The sequence below is a fragment of the Bubalus bubalis genome, chromosome 4, assembly GCF_019923935.1.
Source record: "Bubalus bubalis isolate 160015118507 breed Murrah chromosome 4, NDDB_SH_1, whole genome shotgun sequence".
NCBI lineage: Eukaryota > Metazoa > Chordata > Mammalia > Artiodactyla > Bovidae > Bubalus > Bubalus bubalis.
The window spans coordinates 93,244,628-93,256,352 of NC_059160.1; the positions used below are offsets into that span (position 1 = coordinate 93,244,628).

General features: G+C 49.8%; 1 long non-coding RNA gene across 2 annotated transcripts; it reads right to left on the reverse strand.

Annotated features, from left to right (window-relative positions):
* Nucleotides 1–965: 965 nt before the first annotated feature.
* Nucleotides 966–6,220, reverse strand: LOC123333104. 2 transcript variants are annotated; one of them, XR_006640903.1, is made up of 2 exons: nt 5,822–6,220; nt 966–1,242 (listed from the first exon to the last, which is right to left on the reverse strand). It is a non-coding gene; the product is annotated as an uncharacterized LOC123333104 (long non-coding RNA). The 2 variants fall into 2 exon arrangements; XR_006640904.1 differs by lacking the exon at nt 5,822–6,220 and adding an exon at nt 2,356–4,074.
* Between the last annotated feature and the right edge of the window lie 5,505 nt (nt 6,221–11,725).

Sequence of the window (11,725 nt, forward strand, 5' to 3'; positions counted from 1 at the left end):
CACAGGTATAGCTCACTCTTGGCACAGCTGGTGTGACCGGACACCCTGGCAGGGAAGCTCTGGCTTGGGGAGACCATTCTGTTCTGGTGAAGTGAGGTGCTGAGGGAGGAAGAGAAAGAAATGAGATGCAAGCAGCTATGGCCCAGCCCACCTTGGAGAAAGGGCTCAGAGATCAAGATTCATGGGGGCTGGCAATAAATTCCCAGAAATTCTACCATAAACATCCAGCATGAGGTTAATCACCTACCATAAAGTCAACCACAGCTCATGGAGAAGCAGGACTGGGTGGGTGGGGGGGCGGGGGAGGTCTCCTCAAAAGTGCCCAAGGCCAGCCCAAGGCCAGAGAAGGACAGCCCTCTCTGTCCCCATCTCTTGGAGAAGAAGGAAGTAAAGACTCCACCTGGTGACATCTGGCTATGCCTCGACAAATGACTCCTATATGGATCTGTTTCCTCTCCTGTTATTAGGGGTGGGGATAGTCAGCCGTCAACATTAACACAAGTTTTATGATTCTATATATCACTCAAGGAGTCCAAAGAATTTGGCTTCAATCAGAAAACAATGGGGATTTTCTCCAGAGGGTAGAGCCTAATGATGATAAGAAGGTATTTTCTGAGCACCTGCTGGGTTCTCCCTGGGTACCTGTAATTCAAACTCAGCCCCTGCCCTCAGGACACACAGGAGTTAAGGACAAACAGCCACTCACATGCCCACCCTGTGTGCATACATCCCCTCTGATCCTAACAGCTAGTCAGCCCCTTGCCCTCCCCCCTTAGACACACACACACCGTCCAAGCGTGAATAGTGCCACCTCTCCCACCCATCACAGCCACATGCATGCCACTCTTCAATGCACACACACAAGTGCCTGTACACACACAGCTAAATCATCCAAACCAAGACACCCAGGTACTCATTATTGCTGAGGACTCCTGACTGCAAGTGACTGAGACCCAAGTCAAATGGGCTTAAGCATGAAATAGCATTTATTTGCTTACATAATTGGGAGGTTTGGGATGTTTATTTGGCTTTGGTATAGCCAGATGAGGGACTTGATGATGGCATCGGATTTTCTCTCCTTCCCTTGACTGTTTCCTTCTCTATGGGCTTCCTTCTCAGCTGACCATGACCATGTCCATGCTGCAGCAAGGATGGCAACCAAGGGAGAGCCACTTTCCCAGTCTTTATGGCTTAAGTTCCAAAACTGACTCCCATTGGATTGACTGAGGTCACGTGCTCCTCCTGGAACCAATCACAGTAGCAGGGGGACTGGGATACCAGATTGTGAGCCAGGTAGAGGACAAGGTGGTCAGCCCTTCCCAAACTCTATAGAAGAAGGGCAGAAGAAGATAATTCACCAAAAGAAGAGGAAGAGATGCTGGGCAGGTAAAAACAACGGATGTTCGCTACTCACTGTAATCCCAATGTACACAAAGGAGATATGGAAATATAGAGACTATAGGGGTATAAAGATATTGGTGTACCCAGCCGTTGTATAAATATAAATCCTGCCCGGTCAAAGTCTACCTCCTCTACTTATCAAGGAAATATTGATCTCAGATAAATAAGTGTTTCAGACATAGGATATAGGAATTTAGAGGATGAGAAGAGCTGTTTTAAATGAGTTTGAAAAAAAACAAAATGAGTTTGGGCTTGATGCAAGTGAGTTTAGAAAATAAATCTATAAAATGCAGTGAGTTATTGGATAAGAACAGGTATCTATGAAAAAGCAAGGCCAGGTGTGGAGGAGGGGATGGGATTGAGGGTTTTGAAGGCCAGACAGCTTATCCTATAGGTCACAGGGCCAAGGAAGATGTGGGCCGGGAGGAAGACACGGTTAAAGCAGTGCTTTAGGAAGATTCAGGGGGCTGCAATGTGTAGGTTAGACAGTAGGGGCTAAAACTGGCAAGAGACTAGACAGGGGGCTATTGCAGCACAAGAGAGAAGGCTTATGGGGTGCCTGGAGCAGGGTGGTGAGAGGCTGGTAAGAAGAAAGAACCAACAGGATATGGCAGTTGATTGCCTGGCCGAGTCCAACATGAAGGGAAGCGAGAAGGTGACTCAGAGGCACTTCCAGTAGCTCCCTTCTGACCCTAGCACCTTCTGCTCTAGCAGACTGCAGCTCACACTCACCACGAGCTGCTGGACCTTAGAGTCAGACCGCAGCTTCTTGCAGACAGGACAGCATCCACCAGTATCCATGTCTGATTCCCATCCCTGAGCCAACCTCTGTCTGGCAGGGCATCCACCCAGAGAAGATGCTGCAGAGGAAATGTGTAGACTCTCCCCCTGAACACACACAGTTTACACGCATCACCTGATCTTTGTTTATCACACATGCACGCACACACACACCTTCACACCAGCAACAGGGTGATGAGGCCACCATGAAATCCTCTGTGGTCCTCAACAGGAGATCCAAATCTGGGAGAACCTGTTTTCTCCCCTCCCATCATGCCATGCTTGGAGAACAGGGTTTAGCTCTTGTCTGACTCTGACGAGGGACCTGGACACATGGGAGCCAATGCAAAGAGATGTCTGGGGTAAGGAGATGAATGCACACCACATTCTGCAGACCTCTTAGGTAGCTGGCACTGAGAGCATGCTCCCTGGAGAAGAGGCACAGACTGCCAGAGGAAGAAGGGACATTCATCTGTGTGGTGGTGGTTGCCGTTTAGTCGCTAAGTCGTGTCTGACTCTTGTGACCCCGTGGACTGTAGCCTGCCAGCTCCTCTGCCCATGGGATTCTCCAGGCAAGAATACTGGAGTGGGTTGCCATTCCCTTCTCCAATTCATCTGTATGGCCCCTGGGATATGACCAGCACCAGCAGGAAGGAGCCCCCAGAGAGAGACTTCTGCTGGCTACGAGAAAAGACTTCCCCAAGGCTCAAGCTTTGGACAAGTGAAGTCTGCATTGTCACCTGGGAAGTGGTGGCAGAAGTTCAATAGATGGGTTGGCAGGGCCCCAGACACACATTCTAAGACCTACTATGTGCACTGTGAACTTCACCTCATGGAAACTTGCAAAGAGTTTGTAAGTTTATCCCTCCAGGCAAGGATGGGTAAGTGCCCAAGTCCACACAGCTCTGAAGAAGACTGGACTGAACGCGGTGGACTCCTCACTGGTGGGACTGACCAAGCCTGTTGATGCATGTGCTACTGCAGCCAGTGTGACTAAAGGCCAGAGGATACTGCATGCTATCAAAAGAATTTTGTAACCACTTCCCAACTGTGTGAAGCTGGGCACACTACTTAATCCCTCTGAGGTTCCTTTTCCACAGCTGAAAATGCAACTACCTAAGGACTGGTCTGACGATCAGGTAAGTTGACAGTTGTAGATTTTCAATCAATGTTAGCTCGACTCTCATCGCCTCCGCATTCCTTCACCATCTTCAGGACCAGCAGCCCATGGAACTTGTGTTCACACCCACTTTGACTCATTTGCCTGGTGAAAATTGAAGTCCTTGAAGGATGGAACCATGTCTCATGCATCTCTGTGTCCTCTGCAGTGTCCACTCAGCCCATGGGAGGTGTTCACAAGGCAGAGAGCGATTGTTCAGAAGGGTTGAGGGTAACTAGAGAGAGGTGGTGATTGCGAGTATAAGAAGGAGTCTCTGGGATTGTAATAAAGGGATAACATGCAAAACTCTGCTGCAATGCAAAACAGAAGCTTGCAAATCCAATTCCAAGGAAGCCAGCCATGCAAACTGAGCTCTGCCCACAACACCCATTCTGCTTCCCCAGCTCCCAACCCAGGGCTCTTTTCCCTCCCATCCTTGATGATGATGAAGGTGGTGATGTGGGAAATAAATGATGGTGATAATGATGTCAGCTTTCATTTGCTGGGTTTCCACTAATGGTCAAAGTGTCAGATCTCTTACATATTTATAATCATAAAATAACCCAGGAGGAAGGTAACATTACCCCATTTTACAGATAAGAAATTTAAAGGTCCTTTAAGATTTGACCTCAAGTCTGGGGTAAGTCCAAAGCCTGGGCATGCTGTTTTCAGTGATGCTTTCTTATAGAGTCTGTGTGAATAACCCAGAAGAAATGAACCCCCAAAATTTTTCTTCTTTTATTTAGTAATCCAAAAAATATATATTATATTCATTTACTGAACATCTAAATGACCTCTCCTACTTAGTAATCCAAACAGACCTAGGGGACACCTCCCCAAAAAAAGAAAGCCCATGAGAGCAGAGACCTTGACTGCCTTACTGACTACTATATCTGCAGCCTTAGAAAGTGCTTAGAAAGCACCTTCCAACATATGATGAATGAATTCACTAATCACTGCTCAGTCTATGCCATTGTGTGTGTGTGTGTGTGTGTGTGTGTGTGTGTGTGTGTGTATTAGAGAGGGTAGGAGAGCAGCTCAGGTCAGGTCAGGTCTGTACTACCTACCACCCAATATCCAACATACCTTCCGGGACTCCTTGGTCTCTAAGGGCTAAGACAACTCCAAAACAGATCACAGCGATACCACCCTAGGTCTAGTGACAAAGCTGCTGACCTGGAAGGTGGAATTGGGCTTGGTCCCAGCCAGCCCAGCCAGCTGGAACCTGTTTAGCCCCAAGGAGTGTTAGGCAAGCTTCTATGGCAACACAAAGCAGTATGTGTTTTTGCATTCCCAACAGAATTCCAGCCTGAGGCCAGGGCTCCCCAAGGCATTGCTCCTGTACTGCCCTCTCTCTCCTTCCTTGGTTTCCCAGGTGATCATCTTGGAAAGCTAAGAGAAGCACAGAAACAGCCTCCATAACGTGGGAGACAAAAGTGAAAGTGGTTCAGTCGTGTCCGGCTCTTTGTAGCCCCATGGACTACACAGTCCATGGAATTCACCAGGCCAGAATACTGGAGTGGGTAGCCTTTCCCCTTCTCTGAGGATCTTCCCAACCCAGGGATGGAATCCAGGTCTCCCACATTGCAGGCGGATTCTTTGCCAGCTGAGCCTCAAGGGAAGCCCTGGGAGACAAAGGAGAGGGCCATTTCCCTACCGGATCAGAGCTTCTGGCTCAGGAGTATCCCGCTGCAGAAGTCAGAGTCTCCAGGCCTCCTCCTAGTCCCATGGGTCCATGGCTTCCATGACCCCCACATTTGCAGCCGCAAGAACCCTCCACCTCCAACCACCCCTCCCCACCCACAGCCTGACCCTATTTCATATGACAGCCAGCTCCTACACAAACTCTCTCCACCTGGTTTCTTCACCAGACTCTCTCTCTGGCTCCACTCCAAACACCTCCTACAGGAAGCCCTCCCAGACTTTCCCTCTCAGACTTCTCCCCGGGTTTCCCATCCAGGACTCTGATCTGGTCTCCCAGAGTTGGGCATGGGTGTAAGTACCCACCCAATGACTTAGGAGTTTCCTTAAGGCAGTAATGACAGCTTTTAATCCTTAGAGAAACTATGAAATCAGCACTGTCTCCATTTTACAGCTGAGGAAACTGAGCATCGAGGTTAAGAATACCTTGTGCTCTAACAGTAGAACTGGGCCCTGTCTGCCTTACACCTCCCTCTCTCCCCATCCCTTCAGGGTCTTACCATATGCCAGGCACTCCCTGAATCATAGACTTTTTATAACCCCATTTAATCCTCACAATTAAACCTATGAGGAAAGTACAGCTAGTCTTATTTATACATTAACATGCAGAAGTTTAGAAACTTTAGATCCATTCTGTAAGGTCCCGTAGCACCTAGGTGTCAGGATCAGAAGCCAACCCAACTCTTCTGGCTCCGAAACCCAGTTAGCTTTCCCAGTCCTGCTGGGCTTCCCCATCGTGAGTCTAACCAGACACAGAGACACAGGGGATAGGGTACAGACCCTCCAGGCCAGCATGAAAGCGTTCGCTGTCATCAGCCAGCACCTCTGACAAAGGAAGATGACTTCCAGAAGGCCTGCAGAAGTTTCCCTGCTGATCTGTGGAGGCTTAGGAACCCCGGGACAGCTGAGAGCGGGCTCCCTGGCTAGCTGACCTCCTGCTCCCAGTCCCTGCCCAGCCCACAAATCCCGCGAGCTGACACACCCTGAAGACCTTTCACTTTTGCAGATTCCTCCACCACCTCCAAAGTGCTCCAGGCTTTGTCAGGAGAATTCTTTTTTTTTTCATTTTAAGAATTGTTTTCAACAGTTCTTGAAACAACATACAGCCGCAGCGGATTAAACTGGGAAATCAAATAACCTGTGCTCCAGTCTCAGCTCAGTCTCTAAGTTGCCGTGTGATCTGAGACAGGTCACTTCCCCTCTCAGAGCTATAGTTGTTGCATCTGTGCAATGAAGGAGCAGTCCCATTTATTTTCAAAATTCCTTGAAATTACATTTTATTGTTAATGACATTTAAATTCATTTTGTTTTTAGAACTTTGATCTTCCCAAAGTGATTGCAATGCCTTGGAGAAAACATTAAGCTTGAAATCACACCTGATTTGGGCAATTCTATAATGCTAATGTTTGCAAGAGATTTTCTTTACCCCTGTGCAGTCCCCATATAGAACTACTGCTGGGAAGGATAGGGGTACAGGATAGTTAGGGAGTTGAAGATCAACACATACACATGGCTCTATTTAAAGTGGATAACCAAGAAGGACCTATGGGAGAGCATAGGGAACTCCGCTCAGTGTTATGTGGCACCCTGGTGGGAGGGGAGTTTGGGGGAGAATGGAGACATGTATATATATATGGCTGAGTCCCTTTGCTGTCCACCTGAAACTATCACAGCATTGTTAGTTGGCTCTATTCCTATATAAAATAAAAAGATTTTTTTAAGTTAAAAAAAAAAACTACCGCTCTGATGGGTGAAAACTATAAAGTCTCCCCAAGAATTCACCCAACCCCTGTCTGTTGCCTCCTTCTCCTCCGTTAAGGGGCTCCTGTGGTAAGTCCACTCTCACCTGCTCTCCAGAGTCTGCTGCTGCTGCTGCTACTGCTAAGTTGCTTCAGTCGTGTCTGACTCTGTGCGACCCCATAGACGGCAGCCCACCAGGTTCTCCCGTCCCTGGGATTCTCCAGGCAAGAACACTGGAGTGGGTTGCCATCTCCTTCTCCAATGCTACCTCCCTGCAATACCAACCCTTGAACAAAACAGCATCAGCTCCTTTAAGTAATGCCTTGATGTGATGATTTAATCGCTAAGTCACATCCGACTCTTGCGACCCCATCAACTGTAGCCTGCCAGGCTCCTCTGTCCACGGGATTCTCCAGGCAACAATACTGGAGCAAGCTGCCATTTCCTTCTCCAATGTAATGCCTTCCTCCCTTTCAAAGGAGCATCACCGCCCTACTTCACTGATTTCTGCTCCTGCTATTCCTTGAATTAGCCAGTCCTCCCTTCAGTCTGGTCTTTTCTCCCTTTCAATAAGGCCCCAGCGATGGTATTTCAAAGCTTGAGTGTTTTTGTGACTCCTCCTCTCTGCTGTGAGCCCTGAGCTGTCTCATCTGTGCTTCTGACATGTCTGCTGTTTGGTCTCTGTGTTGTTACTTGGGTGTATCTTTCTCTGTGCATCCCATCTTTCAAAGTGTGTAAAGTTCACTTTTTTCTCTGACAGTGTAGGGGATGCAGGAAGTGGAGTATGATCATATATAATTTTTCCCTAAATCCAAATTTTTTCAATATCTACAAAGTGTGTGTGTGTATATATATATTTATTTATTTACTTGGCTGCTGCTACTGCTGCTAAGTCGTTTCAGTCGTGTCTGACTCTGTACGACCCCATAGACGGCAGCCCATCAGGCTCCCCCGTCCCTGGGATTCTCCAGGCAAGAACGCTGGAGTGGGCTGCCATTTCCTTCTCCCATGCATGAAAGTGAAAAGTGAAAGTGAAGTCGCTCAGTAGTGCCCAACTCTTAGCGACCCCATGGACTGCAGCCCACCAGGCTCCTCCGTCCATGGGATTTTCCGGGCAAGAGTACTAGAGTGGGGTGCCATTGCCTTCTCCACACCAGGTATTAGTTGTGGCACGTGGGATCTTTACTTGTGGTATGTGGGATCTAGTTCCTCAACTAGGGATGGAACTCAGGCCCCCTGCATTGGGAGCCTGGAGTCATAGCCACTGGACCACCAAGGAAGTCCCAATACTCACAAAGTCTTTTTTAATGCTGTACAATATCATACAAGTTAAAGGCATATATAATATAGTCACAATTTTGAAAGGTTATACTCCATCTATTGTTATTATATGACTATTTTTTAATATAGAGAATGTGACCTGGAGATAAAATGAAAATAAATATTAAATTAAGTGGAAGTTTAAGTATTGAAAGGGAGAAAAGGCTAGACTGAAGGAAGGACCGGCTGATGCAAGGAGGAGGAGTAGAATGAGGGAAAAGGAAAGGAGGGGATGTTCCTTTGCAAAAGGAGCGGTGAGGGGTTGGCGGGGGGATCTCTTTTCACTCAGACCTACAGTGGAACATGGGGCCCAGAGTCCAAGGCCCAGAGGAGAGTGGGAACAGCGTGCCTCTAGGGGACAAGAGCAAGCCACAGCCTGGCTGGTGAGGAGACCTCCTGGGGGAGGAGGTGCCAAGGAACAGATTTCTGAATATGGTGCTGAAATGCCTGAAATTCCTGGAAAAGTCTGTGTAACACAAGGTCAGGCCCAAGAAGAATGCAATTGGAGGGATGTCCGCACCACCTTGCAGAGAACCAGCCGTAAACCTTATCTCTCCACCCCCGGAGAGCTGGGGAGAGCTATCTCCGCATTCCCCGGAATTCAGGCTGAGTCAGCCCTGGGGGTTGGGAGGCCTGGGCCATATACCTGAGTCACCCCAGCATGGGTGGTCCATCCGGAAATGAAGTTGGAGCAAAGGGTGGCCAGGATCGCTGATGCCAACAAAGGCTAAGTGTCTTGGATTCCTATCAGCCAGCCCCTAGCCAGAAATTTCCCTCCCAAGAAAGTTAGGTCCCGGGGCTGGACAGCACTGTATTGCAGGCAGCAACTTTGGACATTCAGGACAGTGAATTTCTTGTGGCCTGTGGGTTTTCCCTCTCTCTGCCACCATCAACTACTTCTCCAGCTTCAAAAATGGCAGTTGACTCACCCTCTTTCTTGGAGTATTGGAGCAGGACCCAGCAGGGAGCCCAATCCTGATTCCAGTCTGTCCCCCTTCCCCCCTGAGTGGAGCCCTGGCTTCCGTGAAGGAAGGAGGAGAGAAGAGGCAGTGTTCCTTGCTGTCTGTGGCCCTGAGAAATTCTCCAACTCCCTGCCATGTTCCCTCCCGCCTTCTCGCAAGCAGGTGAGAAGGGGCCCCAGGGACAGAGACGTGCAGCCATGAACCCCCTCCTCCTCCCCGCAGAGTTGGGGGAGAGGTGACCTCACTGCTCGCCTGAGGCTCCTAGACACGTAGGCTTTTTCCCTGTGGCCCAGCCCCCCTCCGCCTCCACACTGAGCTCGCTTTGCTTTGCTCCAAGTTGTCCTCTCCCAGGGCCCAGGGCCCAGGGCCCAGCCAGACTGTTCTACAAACACCACTTTGATCCTGTCACTCCCCAGCTCAGAACTTCCTTTGCCTTCAGAGTAAAGGTCAAGCGCCTCATGAAGGATGGAGCTGAGTCCTTCCTACCTGGCACTAGCTGCCTCCTGCCCCAGCCCCAGGGCTCTGCCTGTCCCTCCTGCCGCCATCCTTGGCACCTGCGCCTGCTGAAACCTTACCCTTCCTGCAGGCCCTGGCTCCAGCACACCCCGGGCACTCTGCAAACATTTACTGAATGAAAATCACACACCAGGCACCTCCGCACACCACCACCCACAGTCTGCACAGTAGGAAGTGGCCCCTCCCACAGAGACCCCAAGAACCGACCTTTGTTACTCCCTGGGCTGGGTTATACCTGTCTGAGCACCCCTCCCTGATTGTAAACCCAAGCCACAGGCATCTGACAGGCAGTGGACAAGGGCGAATGAAGCAGGCGTCCATATTCATCTCATCTGATCTGCACAGTAACCTTGGGAGCTCAGTATGGTTATCCTCATTCACAGACGAGGAACCCAAGGCTTAGAGAAGTGATTTGCCCATCCAGTGGTATTTGGGGCTCAAGCCAGGGCCCCCAGATTCCAATCCAGGGCCTTCACACCCGCTGTAAGGCACTTCCTCAAAATCAGGGTGGTGGGACTTCCCTGGCAGTCCAGTGGTTAAGTCTCTGCCTTCCAGTGCGTGGGGGGAAGTTTCAATCCTTGGTCAGAGAGCTAAGATGCCACATGCCTAATGGCCAGAAAACCAAAACATTAAAAAAGAAGAAATATTGTAACAAAATCAATAAAGACTTTAAAAATGGACCACATCAGGGAAAAAAAAAAAACATAACAGGGTTCTGTCTTGCAAGTTTCTATTTCCCTCAGCACCCAGCACAGGAATTTGTTTGATCCACAGAATGAGAGAATGAGTGAATGAGTGAATGAATGAATGGTTCCAAGAGTCAATTCTATCCAGGTGAATCATTTTCTCTGCTCTGATCCCTATTCTTCTCCTCCACATTTGTTTTTTCTGTCCTCTCCTCTCTTTCACCCCAGGCCATAAGGATCCAGCAGATAAGGAGGAAAGAAGCTGTAATTGTTCTCACTGATTCCAGGGATTGGATTCAGGCAGGCCCCAGGATCCAGGCCCCTAGATGGGAGGACAGGAAGGCTCTGCCCTCCACCCCACACCCAGCTTGATAGCAAGATCCAGCCCTCACCCTATCCTCCCCAATTTCTCTCCAGACCCAGGTGGGGCAGGAGGGGGAAGCAGGGCGCCTGAGAGCAGTGAGGGGGTGGAGAAGGGCCTAAATGCATGACTCACCGCCCTCGTGCCTTCCGGGAAGGGGAGTGAGGGACACCTGGACGCTTGAAATTCCAACCCTTCCCCAGAGGGACACTTAGGTGTCTGGACAGGAGGAGGAAGAGCTCTGTTTACCTCAAACTAAAGAGCAGCCATGGCAACGGAGCCCAGGGCCATCTGAGCAGGGAGCAAAGGTCTTGACCAGAGTGAGGGCCCTGCTACCAGCCTGCCAATTGGGCCATTTGCCCAGATGGTGCCACGCAGGCCTTCTCTGGCCGAGCACCCCCTTGTGGGCACAGCCTGTCCTGAGAGCTGGGGGACAGTCCTGAGGGAGAATCCACCCGTTTTACAGATTCACATGTGTTCCCATCGCCTCCTCACCTCCTTCCTTGAACCTTCTCTCTGACGACAAGAGACAGACAGACAGACACTGAGCCAAGGGGAGCTTTTGGCCTCTGTGCTGAGGCAAAAAGGGAATGGGGCACTGAGGCGTGTACTGGGAAAGGGCAGAGTGGAGGTATCAGTCAAGGAAGGCTTCCAAGCCCCCATAAAGGAGGAGAGTGATCCAGGCTAAGGAAGTAGCAGTGTCTTCTTAGCTAACGTGAGGCCAGATGCACCACCACTCTCCTCTGCTAGTCATCAGAATCATAAACTCCTGGTGCCCAAAGGGACCGCCATGGCTGCCACTACCATCCTAACAACATCCCCTTACCCGCTGCCTGTACCCATTCCCATCCTTTTCTCTTCCTTCTAGGATATGGCCCTCGCTGTGCTCTGAGTCAGGCCCTTCAGCTGCACTCCGAACTCCACTGCTCAGAACCTCACTACATCAACTGGCTTCTCTATCTGGTCCTGCTCCTCTCACCTTCATCCTTGGAGGAATTTTTCCCCTCTATCTGTATCGCTGCTCAAGACCTTTCCTCCCTTAAAGAAGCAAAGAAGGGGACTTCCCTAGCAGTCCAGTGGTTAAGACACTGCAGTTCCA